The following is a 12,537-nucleotide window of genomic DNA, read 5'->3' on the forward strand; positions in this document are numbered from 1 at the left end:
CGTGACTGAATTAAAGTATATAACTATGCGCAAACCTTATTTTAGTATTATTATTGACATCTGATAAAGTCATGCCGATTATAAGATACACAGTTTTCTCTGCTTTCAAATTTTCTGAACCCGTCGAACTGGAACTTATCAATTATTAGTAATATTAATTATTTGGAAAACAAAAGGTCCTGGAATGGAGTATTTTTTAATCAACAGCATTGTCCTATATTAGTTATAAATAAAGTTGAATTCTTTGATTCGCTGTTTTACGTCATGCCCGCTAACAAATTGAAAACTGTACCGTCTATACGCCGTATTTCTAGTCCAGATTTTTGGTATTCGTATTGTTATCTTAGAAAGTCTTACTGATTAAAATACTACAAAAGGTAACAATTTCACAATTAAGTAGTGTCAACCCTGTGATTATGACCCGTGTATATAGCATATTAATTATGAATACACCGTTTGGTGGTGCGCCTGTCAGATGCGGAACGTACAGATAAGGTAATAGGTAACAGGTGAATATACTATTGGTATCGGTATCGGACTCGACCCGGAACTTCCTAATTATTGGCAATATTAATTACGTGGAAAACAAAAGTGCCTGGAGTGTTGAAATTTTTACTCTTTTATATAGAGGACACTTAGGTGAAGAGTTGCAGGCACCGTGGAATGGTTCAAGATGGCTGCCGTTTCCATGGAAACTGCAAAAATGTGAAAAAATTTCAAAACTTAAAATTCTTCATTATAAGACCCAAGTGGATGAAACTTTGTGGAAGTGTTACCTGATATGCCTAGATGTGCATGCAATATCAAGAGGTTCCAAAATGGCCGCCATTGTCATGGAAACAGGGCGAAAGTTAAACATTGACCGTATGGGAAAACATATAAAAGCTACATTTTCTTCAAGTATATAGCATCAATCCCAATGAAACTTTATAGATAGGTAGCATGGCATGTCCCAATGTGGCACCTGTCTTTGGAATTTTGGAAATGGTAACTGTTACCATGGAAACAGCAAAAATTTCAAAAATTTCAAAATGCTCCAAACGAGATGAAATTTTACATTAATGTTAATAAACATGTGTAAAAGCTCTCTTTTACTTTGAAATTTTCAAAATGGCTGCCACTCGCCTGGCAATGGGGGAAGGGTGCCATCCGCTATTGCTTGCAATGGCAAATCTAGTTATGGCACCCTCAACGGAAATGAAACTTAATGAAACTTAATATTATTGTAAACTGGCATGTATAGATGAGACTTTTGACTTTGGAATTTTCAAAATGGATGCCGTTGCCATGGAAACAGCAAAAATGTAAAATATTCTAAAATGCTCTGAATGAACTGAAAATTTATAGAAAGATATACTGCCATGCATATATGTGCATGGACTCTTTTAAAGAGCCATTCTCTGTAAGGACCAAAATTAGTGTTCACACCTATGTCACAGATTTTTACCATTCTTTGTACACATACTACATAACTAATATACTAAACAACTAACACTTTAAAAATTGATTTTGGGCTTTGTTACTATGGAAATGGCGGCCATTTTGATTTTGGGCTTTTTTTTCAATGAAAATTCTAAAAAATTTCCTAAATATCAATGCTTATTTTCCCGTTATCCTGACAGTAAAGGATGCAGACACTTATCACATCTAAAAGCTGTTACCTTTGCCTTTTTAAAAATATATTACATATTTGGCTGACAATTGCGTACATATGCTTATTTTCTATTGGAGAAGAGGGTGATTCTGACATCTAAATGAAAACCAAATTTCACCAAAATTCATTGAAGCTTTGAAAAAATTTCCGAGATAGTTTTTTGAAAATATTGTCAAAATCATAAAGATAAACCCCCCATTAAAAAATTTTAAAAAAATCAGGGATGTGTTTTTTTGATTTAAGAAAAAAAATGTGGATTGAAAACTTGAAAAAATCAACTATGTGTCTATGAATTATCTCCCCTTTATGGTTCTTCTTCATTGAAAACATGAAGAAACAACAGGAAGTACAAGGATTAATGCCCAAAATAAAGTGCAGACGAAATGCAGACATTGATAAAACCATTATAATGTTGGTAAAAATAAGATATATCAAGGTAGATAGTACTATGGAGTGCAATTTCTCTCCAAAGTTTGTGAATTGTGATAAACTCATTTGATGAACCTCTTGCCAAACACTGAAACAGTGAAACACAGGCAGTACCAAATGTTTGCTATTTTTTCTGAGAATGGTCTTAAACCATCAGTAGCTCTAGATCTTCACATCAATATTGTATTTCAATTAAATGAAGAAGAAAAAAACAATTCAAATTGTGCACGTCGCATGTTATGTTATGCCAACAAAAAGTTTTCATCCAGATATTGACCACATCAAGGATTCTGGACTCAAGTCGTTACCTTACAGAATTAGCCTTAAACTAGCAAGTAGTGGACCGAAGGAAAAGGATTTTATTCATCTTATTAACTAGACAATAATGTGAGTAATGAAAATAAAATGAAATTGACATGTCCCCCCTTTTTCCCCCTTTTATAATTTGGATACTATAGTTTATGTAATATTTAGATTTTTATAATAATCATTCATCATTGATTATTTGTTAAACATTCTCAATTACTAAGACAATGCAAACATTTCTTTCAATGAAAAGCAGGAGCACTTTCTATGTATTTATTTAGTTTCAAAACAGATATATAATTTACAATGTACCTCCTTTCATGACTTTTATGAGTGTAAGAATTGGGGTCCTCTAATTTTTATGTATTATTTACTTTTTACACATTTTCTAAAACAAATACTTATTCTGTACAATTCTAAGGAAAATGATTTTATAATTAAAATGTAGATTTCTGTAGTAATTTGATTTCTTTTTAATGTTTGTCCTTCATTCTGAGATTTATAATCTATATTGTCAGTGGCAGATCCAGAGTTGGGCCCACTGACTGACCTAAGAGGGGGGCCCGCTTCAGTCACGCTTCAGTGATTCCCTAGATAAGCAACTATTTTTTTTTCCTAAAAAGGGGGAGGGGGACCTGGGCTTCCCCTAAATCAGCCTCTGATTGTATTACCTTATTTTGTTTTCCACAGTTATTCTTCTTACTTTTGCATCCCATTAATCTCTATTTTAATTATGATCAATTATGTGTGCCTATTTATCTCCAATTATAATGTTCATAATTATTTTTTAGTTCAATAATTTGCTTATATTAATTATTCTTTGTTTGGTAAACCCTATTAAGCTTCTTAAATGATGTGTTCATAGTTTAATCTATTATTTTTACAATTTATGAATTATTTGTTATTGATTTCAAAACAGTACTTTAGCTGTAAAATTGTCAAAACTTTAAAACTCCTATTTACATGACACCATTGTTGTGAATATAAATATTTGATTTGCATTCAATATCAAGCTCTCCACCCCCTGACCCAAGATTAAATGTGAATTCTAAATTCCTCCTCCCCATCTCTGAGATTTGATCAGGTTTTTAAAACATCCTAAATAATGAGTATCTTTTAACAATGGTTTGGAACTGTAAATAACCAGCTTCCCCAAAAAAAATATCTTAAGAAAAAATTGTATAATGATATAAAATAGATGAGTACTCTGTTGCAAATAAAATCTGTGTATGGTTTATTACCTTTCACTTTAACATATGAATAATTGGTATGCAATATTACAGCTAATTCCTTAATGCATGTAGAATAAAATTTTGGTTAGCCTGCTTGCTTTGTTTGTATATTGTACACTCATAAGCATAACACCCAATTAAATTCAAATATGATATACAGGTTTATCTATGCCAATATAAATTGTTTAAAGATGTCATTCTTATTTATAAAGCTTGTATAAACAATTATACAAACAAAGCAAGCAAGAAAATCAAAGTTTTACTTTGTAAGCATTAGGAAATTAGCTGTAATAAATCTTGAACAGCAATACATGTATAGATTAACACAGAACTTGTTTCAATGTTTAACTGTAGTTTTATAAATAATTGCTATCATTTTTTCCAGCATGTTGTACTTTGTTTCTGAAGAAAATAAAAATAGATGTCAATGATGCAGTACTTGAAGGTGAAATGAGGTAATAATAATATATTGTTTAAAAGTAATCCTTGTATCTTCACCAAAGGTTCAGCATGTGTTTAGCAATAAAACTATGATATACAGGTACATATTTGTCATACAAAGTCTTCACAAACAAGGATAGAGACAGGTAGGCTAGAAAAATATATATTAGAGAGTGAGTCTTGTCCTTTTCACAAATTGCACCTATTTTTAAATTTATTTAATTTTTATTTATTTAAAAAATTATACTTAACTGTATCATAATAATTTTTTTTGTCTATGAAAAAATAATCATTTTAACAAAAATTACAAACCTTATTTGCTGTTTATATTGCTGATTCTTATTTTTATTCTCCATTTAAATAAGCTGAATCAATTTAATTGTTGTGTAAATAATTATTATTCTTACATAATCAAAATTAAATTTACTTCCAATAAATAGAAAATATTTTGTTAAACTGATAATGCCTTATATATTTGGTAAAATACAATGAAGGGAATTAATTGCTGTTTAAAATTATATTTTGCAATTTAATTTTTATTACGGGCAAATATTTCAGCTTATTATAGATGCAGTTAGTAGTATAGATCCTGTTAGTATTAATTAAAATTTATTTTACAGGTTAAATAAACAAGTAGAAAAGGGGATTTGCCAACATATCCAGAAAAGATGGAAACAACAGAAGATGTATGTTATCAGACCACATCAACCCACTTTAGTAATTTTTTTATTCTCCCAAAAATGTTTGCCAAATAATTTATCCCTGTATTTCCCCAAAACAATCAATGTAAGAAGATTCTATTTATACTAAGAACTATAATCAACTTTGTATTTTATGCAATTGCTGAGCAATGCTAACTTACATCAAGACAGATTCAGATTCAATATTTTATTATAGTCTCACTACTTGAAATTCATATACAGTACATACAGAGTATATAAACAATATAAGACAGCCAATATACAAATATAGAACACAGGTAACAAGACATCTAACATAAGCAATATTTTCCAATTAACAAAGTTCCATAACTCATCAGTTAAAAGGTAAAATTTGTCACAATCAGAAGTGCTGACATCCATTATTCCTGAGGTTGTGTAATCATTGTAATAAATCTTCCTTTCTCAATTTTATTCTTTAAAGAAATTTTATCAATGCAGACTGTTAATGAAAAGGTGTACAGAAAGCAAATATTATATAAAAAATAATCATAAACTGATTGCATAGAATTGAACCCCTAGAAACTATACTGGCAAAAATAAAAATATATTTTTGCTGAATTATTGCCAATGAAAATTATCTCTACTAGAGATCAAAGAACATAGAAGTAAACAGTATAGGTCAGCCATGATCACTCAAACATGTCAGAGTCAATATTTTATGTGCCCATAACTGAGTTATATTGTAGTAAGTTACAAATGTTCCTCTTTTTTTTTTTAATCTTTTCAAAGCCAGATTTATTTGACATATTCCTTAGAATTAACCAGGGAAAATAGCAATTCAATATGACGTCATCAGAAACCTTATATTTTTCAGAGTGATGTAACACAGGCAAGAATTTAAGTGAATGAAACAGCATCACTTCTAAAAATAGCATGGAATTTTTATCACAGGTATTATTTAGACAGACAGATTAAAAAGTGTTTTGCCTTGTAAATCAACAACAACAGTTTCTCAATCAATATTTTAAAATTGTGTTTAAACGTTTTACTAAACCCCTTCAAACTAGTTATATATAGAATCGCCCTTTTTTTGGCAAAGGGGGGAGGGGGGTAATTATCTAATAAACAATCTGTTGTCCAGTTCCAGTCAAAAACATTTGGGAATCTAAACTTAATACCAAAATGTTAATGCTTACAAGTGATTATAACATCAATTGGCCAAAATAAGAGCCAAATTTTTCTTTTAATTAGAAATATCTATGCAATAGGGAGACACATGACTCAGAAACAGTACTTTTCTATAACTTTTTATAAATTGCTTATTTCTTGACCCATTTCAATGCGATTTTATTCTTATATTTCGGGGCTCATTTCATGTGCTGAATCTAAACATGTATTAAGTTAAGGGATTTTGGGTCCCTTTTTTTAAATGGGTCCATTGAGGGTCCCAAAATTTAACGTTGTTTGATTTTATCAAAAATTGAATTATTGGAGTTCTTTGATATGTCAAATCTAACTGTCTATTTAGATTTTTAATTGTGGGTCCCATTTTCAAATTGATCTACACTAATAAGGTACCAAGGGTCTAAAATTAAACTTAGTTTGATTTTATTAAAAATTTAATTCTTGAGATTAATTGATAAGCCCAATTTCAACTGTATATTTCAATTTTTGATTTTGGGTCCCGTTTTAAAAAAGGTCTACATTAAGGTCCAAAGGGTCCAAAATTAAACTTAGTTTGATTTTAACAAATATTGAATTCTTGGGGTTCTTATATATGCTGAATCTAAAAATGTGTTTAGATTTTTGATTATGGGCCCAGTTTTCAAGTTGGTCCACATCAAGTTTCAAAATTTAACTTTGTTTGATTTCAACAAAAATTGAAATCTTGGGGTTCTTTGACATGTTGAATCTATTTAGAGTTTGGATATTGAACCATTTTAGCTTAATTGTCAATGTTTAATCACAATCTAAATTCAGAGCTGTATTAAGCCTGGTTCTGGCTATGCAAATTGGTTAAAAAGAAATTATATGCCCAAGACCTATTATGGTATACAAATGTCCTCCGTCTGTCTGTCCAGCGTAAACATGTCGCACCATAACATAAGAAGGACTTTTCAAATTTCATGAAACATAATATAGTTGTTACTTATAATGGTCAAAATGATCTGTATACGTTTTGGTAAAAATAAGATTAAACCTTTTTGAGTTACAGGACTTTGTAACTAAAACAGGGGTGTGTTTTTTTTCACATGTCGCGCCGTATCTCAAAAATGATTTATGATGATTGCTTAAAACTGTACACACTTCTTAGTTATGTTAATCTGCAGATCTGTTTACTTTTTGGTGATGATTCAAAATGTTTATATTTTAGAGTTATTGAGTTTTCTGGTATAAAAGGTTTTTTTTGCACCTGTCGCGCTGTAATTCAGAAAATGTTGATGATTATTGCATAAAACTTACACTTAAGACAAAGGGTGTATCATTACCCTCATGGCGCAGCAGTTTATTGAGTTCATGTCTGACATGTTGATGACCGATAGACAAACGGACAACAGTATGCCATAATAGTCCTGTAAATGATGTATAAAAAGTGCATAAGTAATGCACTCAAAAGTTAACCATGAAAGAAACAAAACTATCTTTTGAATTTTGTGCAATCATTAGGAAAAAATTATTTAAACTAGTAAAAATTGCTTATATCTAATATTTGATTAAGTTTTTAAAATAAAATACTTTCTTTTATTTAGAAATAATCCAGCAGTTTCCAGATTATGATTACAAGCAGTTAGGATGTGGTGTTTTTCAGAAGAAGAAATGAGTTCCAAGAATATGTATTCTAAAAGTTCCAAATCTGTTTATTGTAATAGATTACTTGAAATAATGAAGAAAATTATTACAACTGTTTTACCACAAAATACAGAAGATGTCCTTCATTCACTGACAATGTAATTGAGTTCTAATAACCAGGAACAGAAACCTCAAGTATTACCAAAAGGTTCATTTGGTTCTTTTGTTGATTCATTGAAAAAGGCTGAATCTTAGCACCACAAAAAAATACTGTCATTCTAGACACAGACCATGTTGTATAATCAAGTTTATCAGATGCTTCCAGACATATCTGAGAATAAATATTATGTGACATCTAGCTGCAAAATAAAACTGATTTCAAGTTTTCTGTTAATCTCTTTTGTTAATGCCAATTATTTTGTCATAGTCGCATCTCAAGTTGCATGTTTTACCTGTAACCTCTAGAAATGTATCCAACTGTTATACAAGTGAGTGGTTTAACTAGCTATAAAACCAGGTATAATCCACCATTTTCTACATTAAAAAATGGTCCGTACCAACTCAGGAATATGAGAGCTGTTATTCATTCTTTTGACATGTTTTAGCTTTTGATTTTGCCATTTTTTTTTTTATCTTGTTTTGCCATTTGATAAGGGATTTTCCATTGTGAATTTTATCTTACTTTCATTTTGACCAAATCACTACTTTCACTTTAAACAATTTGTTTTTTTCAAATGTTTTACTTTTTTCAATTTATATATATGCAACTGATAGGACCAATTAAATATTAAACATTTCAAAGAAAACAGTAGCCAGAATACTTAGGAAGAAATACCCCCATATAATAATTGGGAACTATATTCAAAGGCCATGGAAAAAGGGAATTAATTTTGGTCTGAAGCCAACTGCAATGTTCTTTGTAATGTGTTTCCATAGCAACTGTTATTGATATTTATTTTGAATAATATAAGTTGTGTATCAAAACAATTCCTAATCAGTATGGTTTTACAAAGTTAAATAAGAAAAACTTTGAAATTGACGAATATAACCACTTACTTTCTTTTAATCTGCACAATGCAATTTCAAGTTTTGCCAAATTTCAGAAAATTTTGAACAATTTTTTTTTTTAAACAACAAAAAACACACAGCCATTTTTTTTCTTGCTGAAAGAGTGATATATGAAGATCATTTATATCTGACGTTGGGATAAAAAATAAAATCATTTTGAAATTCACTAAAAAATGCCTTTTTCAGCAGTTTGAAAAAATGCAAAATTAGCACTTTTCAAATACAAGTTTTAATGTTTTGAGTTGGTTCAAGACAATGTCTGTTTACTTTAATGTGTTTTTTCAGACCTTTACTTGTTCAGTATACCTATGATTTAGGCTAAAAATGTATATTTGTTAAAAATAATGAAAGTTGAAAAATGATGCATTTTGAGATTTTGCTACTCTGTTTCTGGGCTTATATATATGGGACCTGTAACCATAGCAACAGAAACCCCAAAAACAAAAAATGAAAGTTATTTTTGTTATCGGGGCATCATATGGGCTTAATATTGAAAAGATATTGAAAATCTGTGACATTGGTGTGAACAGTCCCTTGAATTTCTTTGGTTTTTACAGAGAATAAAAACAATTTTGAAATAGCTGCCGCTTAGTGGCAATTGGGGGAAGGGTGACATCCGCTATTGCTTGCAATAGCAACTCTAGTTGTGTTTATTTTTGCTTTACTGGGGACATTTAATGCAAGAATTAACACCACTAATATGTTATGTTTGTAGTTAAGTAGTTTGTAAGCTGTAACATGACTACATAAAATTAAGAATGGAAATGGGGAATGTGTCAAAGAGACACCAACTCTACCATAGAACAGACAACAGCAGATGGTCACCAACAGGTCTTGCCACGAGAAACTCCCACACCGGAGGCGTCCTTTAGCTGGCCCCATAACACATACATATACTAGTTTAGTGATAATAAACGCCATACTTTACTCAAAATTAAAGAAAATAAAAGAAACTAAAATTAAAAATATTACAAGACTAACATGACTTGGGAAAGGCGCAAAAATGCGACGAAATTAAACATGTTTGTGAGATCTCAACCCTCCCGTATACCTCTAGTCAATGCAGAAAAGTAAACGCATAACAATACGCACATTAAAGTTCTGTCCAAGAGAAGTTCGAGTCTGATGTCAGAAGATGTAACGAAAGACAATAAACAAAATGACAATAATACATAAATAACAACAGACTACTAGCAGTTAACTGACATGCCAGCTCCTGACTTCATTTATACTATTTGAAAAATTATGTCCTCATCATATGAATATCATGCACAATCCTTCTCGTTAGGGGTTTAATATCATACCATCATAACATATATGAGAAAAACTTAACCCGTGTCATTCCAAGAACTGGTTTTTAAATGAATGTGTTTAGTTCCGATGCAAAGACCCTATAAGTGAATCAATATTAATGCCAAAATTTGCAATCTTTAATGACCTGACAACGGTATCGTAACTTTATCCATTCTTAATAAGTTTTTTTTTAAGGTTTCGTTAGATTCTGAGGTGAAAACTGACATTTTTGTGCTTTATAAAGATCATTTCCTTGAAAAAAAAATGGATGTGAAATACCTAAACGTTTAAGAAGTCTGGATGTTGAGCTATATTTACAAATGATGTCCTTATACCGATGATAAAATTTAGTAAATGTTTTGACTAGTTTGTGACATCGAAAACCCTGGTGTTATAATTTTTCAGTAATACATAAATTTATCTCGTTAAAATTTTATACAGTGTTACATACACTAGCGAGTCGTACTAGTTGAGATATTTTAACACCGTCAGATGGCAACAAAGGGAATGTCACCATTTAAACTTGGATAATTAACGATAGGAGCTGAAAATCAGCTCTTTTATCATAAATCTTAGTACAATGTAGTATTAAGCTTTCCGTTTATGATGTATTTATGTAAACACAAAATAGAAACGATTGCGACCGATATTTAAGACTGTGAAATATACACTGTATAGTATTGCACATATTGATTTAAAGCGCAAAAAAAACTTGAATGGACATGAGATGGTTTTGTTATCGACACAACTAGTCACGTACCTATAGACATTGATACAAATCGCTTAGCTTTTAGTGGGTTTTTCTGTGTTTGATTTTGTATTTTTGCCTAAAATTACAATGTGTTTGCAGATAGAAGCCGTCTACTTGGTGAGTAAAATACATCATTTAACTTTAACATTATAACACAGTCATTGACAAGACGAATTCACAAACACAATTAAACAAACAATGTGAAAATCTGTAACATAAAAAAGAAGATGTGGTATGACTGCCAACGAGACAACTATCCACAAAAGACCAATATGACACAAACAATATGGACTACATGTGGTGACTATGAATATTTGATATAGTATGTCACATGGTTAGTTTCCATATAGGATTAGCAACCATATGGGATTATTTAGGAGGTAATTCCCTTTTAAAATAAAGAGATGCCACAACCTTTAATAAAAACAACACGGTGTTGAGGGAAAATTTTAAAGGATTTAACAGACATGACAGACGACGAAATTGACGATGAAAGGTTACAATAAATTCACAAAACATAATTAAGCCAACAAATTGTTCTTGTGGGGCATAATGGAGTTACTTCCCTTTCAAACAAAAAAAAAGAAATCTGAAAGGATTCAACAGACGAAGAAATAAATACATGTAATACACGATTAAAATAAATTCATACAATACATTTAAAGGTAAAAAGTTGTTTTTGTTGGCATTTGTTTCTTTTATAGACACATGGTAGTATAAGATCTTAATACATGTACTAAATATTGAAGACTTAATCACTCTGATAGGCCGCAGGTCAAAATAACATATGTGTAGATATTCGGTAAGATAAATTTATTTCATGGTGTGTTAGTGACCTAATACGAGACATATGGGGTCAGTAAACTCCATATTGGGATTCTAGCTTCGAATGGAATTTACTGACCCCATAATCTCGTATTAGGTCACTAACACACCGTGTAACTAATATAACAATTTCCAGATCAGAAATGTCATAATGAGCAAACAGTACCTTCTTGTGTATTTTTTTTAAATTAAAAACGCTGCAAAAATCATATTAATATAAAATAAAATTATGATTATACGATATCATATACTTGTGTCATCAATCTTGACGTGTTCATGGTGTTTGTTCTTTCAATTTTAAATCAAACGTCTATATTAAAGAAATAATCACATGAAATAAAAATATATTTTTTTAGTTCTGAATCTAGATAAATGTAAAATTAAGTTTTATTTTAAAAAGTAAAATCACAAATATACTGAATTTTATACTGTGGGTTCATCATTATTCGTTGGATACCAATTTTCGTGGGTTTCGTGGGTACAGGTGAACCACGAATTCATATGTTAAACGATCATCATATTTTCAATACGATTTGTATACAGCGATATGCAAAACCACGAAATCAAATATCCACGAATATGCAAGTTATTAGCAATCCACGAAAATTGATACCCAAGAAAATAAATGAATCCACAGTATTGACAATTTAAATCCGAAAGTTCCTAATCAAACGGTAAAATTCAAAAGAGAAAACATATAAAATGAATGGACAACAACTGTGATATTGCTGACTTGGTGCAGGCATTTTCTTATATAGAAAATGGTAAATTGCACCGGGTTTAATTGCGCTAAATCATCAATTATAATGAAAGTCAGATCAAATTCAATCACATTGACAACGATGCGTGATCAAAACAGACATAGAAGGTTAAATTGTCAAAATAGGGGTGCAGCAGTCAATACAATGTAACAATCTCAAACAGAGAAGAAGAAAACATATTCAACAAAGAATCACAAAGAAACATATATCAAATTTAACAACCGCATTCATTGCTTACTTATTTTTGTATTTTATTTAAGTATGTTAAAATCAACTAATAAAGGATTGAAATATTTTAATTTCTGTTACCGAATTGCTAGATTTT

At 30.4% G+C, this 12,537-nt stretch overlaps 1 long non-coding RNA gene across 2 annotated transcripts; it reads left to right on the plus strand.

Annotated features, from left to right (window-relative positions):
* The first annotated feature begins 1,919 nt into the window (after positions 1-1,919).
* Positions 1,920-7,502, plus strand: LOC134684109 (uncharacterized). Of its 2 annotated transcripts, XR_010101174.1 has the most exons (5): positions 1,920-2,470; positions 4,007-4,076; positions 4,683-4,748; positions 5,599-5,675; positions 7,475-7,502. It is a non-coding gene; the product is annotated as an uncharacterized LOC134684109 (long non-coding RNA). The 2 variants fall into 2 exon arrangements; XR_010101173.1 differs by lacking the exon at positions 1,920-2,470 and having other exon boundaries at positions 3,897-4,076.
* Positions 7,503-12,537: the final 5,035 nt, after the last annotated feature.

This window comes from Mytilus trossulus, chromosome 9 (genome assembly GCF_036588685.1).
Source record: "Mytilus trossulus isolate FHL-02 chromosome 9, PNRI_Mtr1.1.1.hap1, whole genome shotgun sequence".
Classification (NCBI taxonomy): domain Eukaryota; kingdom Metazoa; phylum Mollusca; class Bivalvia; order Mytilida; family Mytilidae; genus Mytilus; species Mytilus trossulus.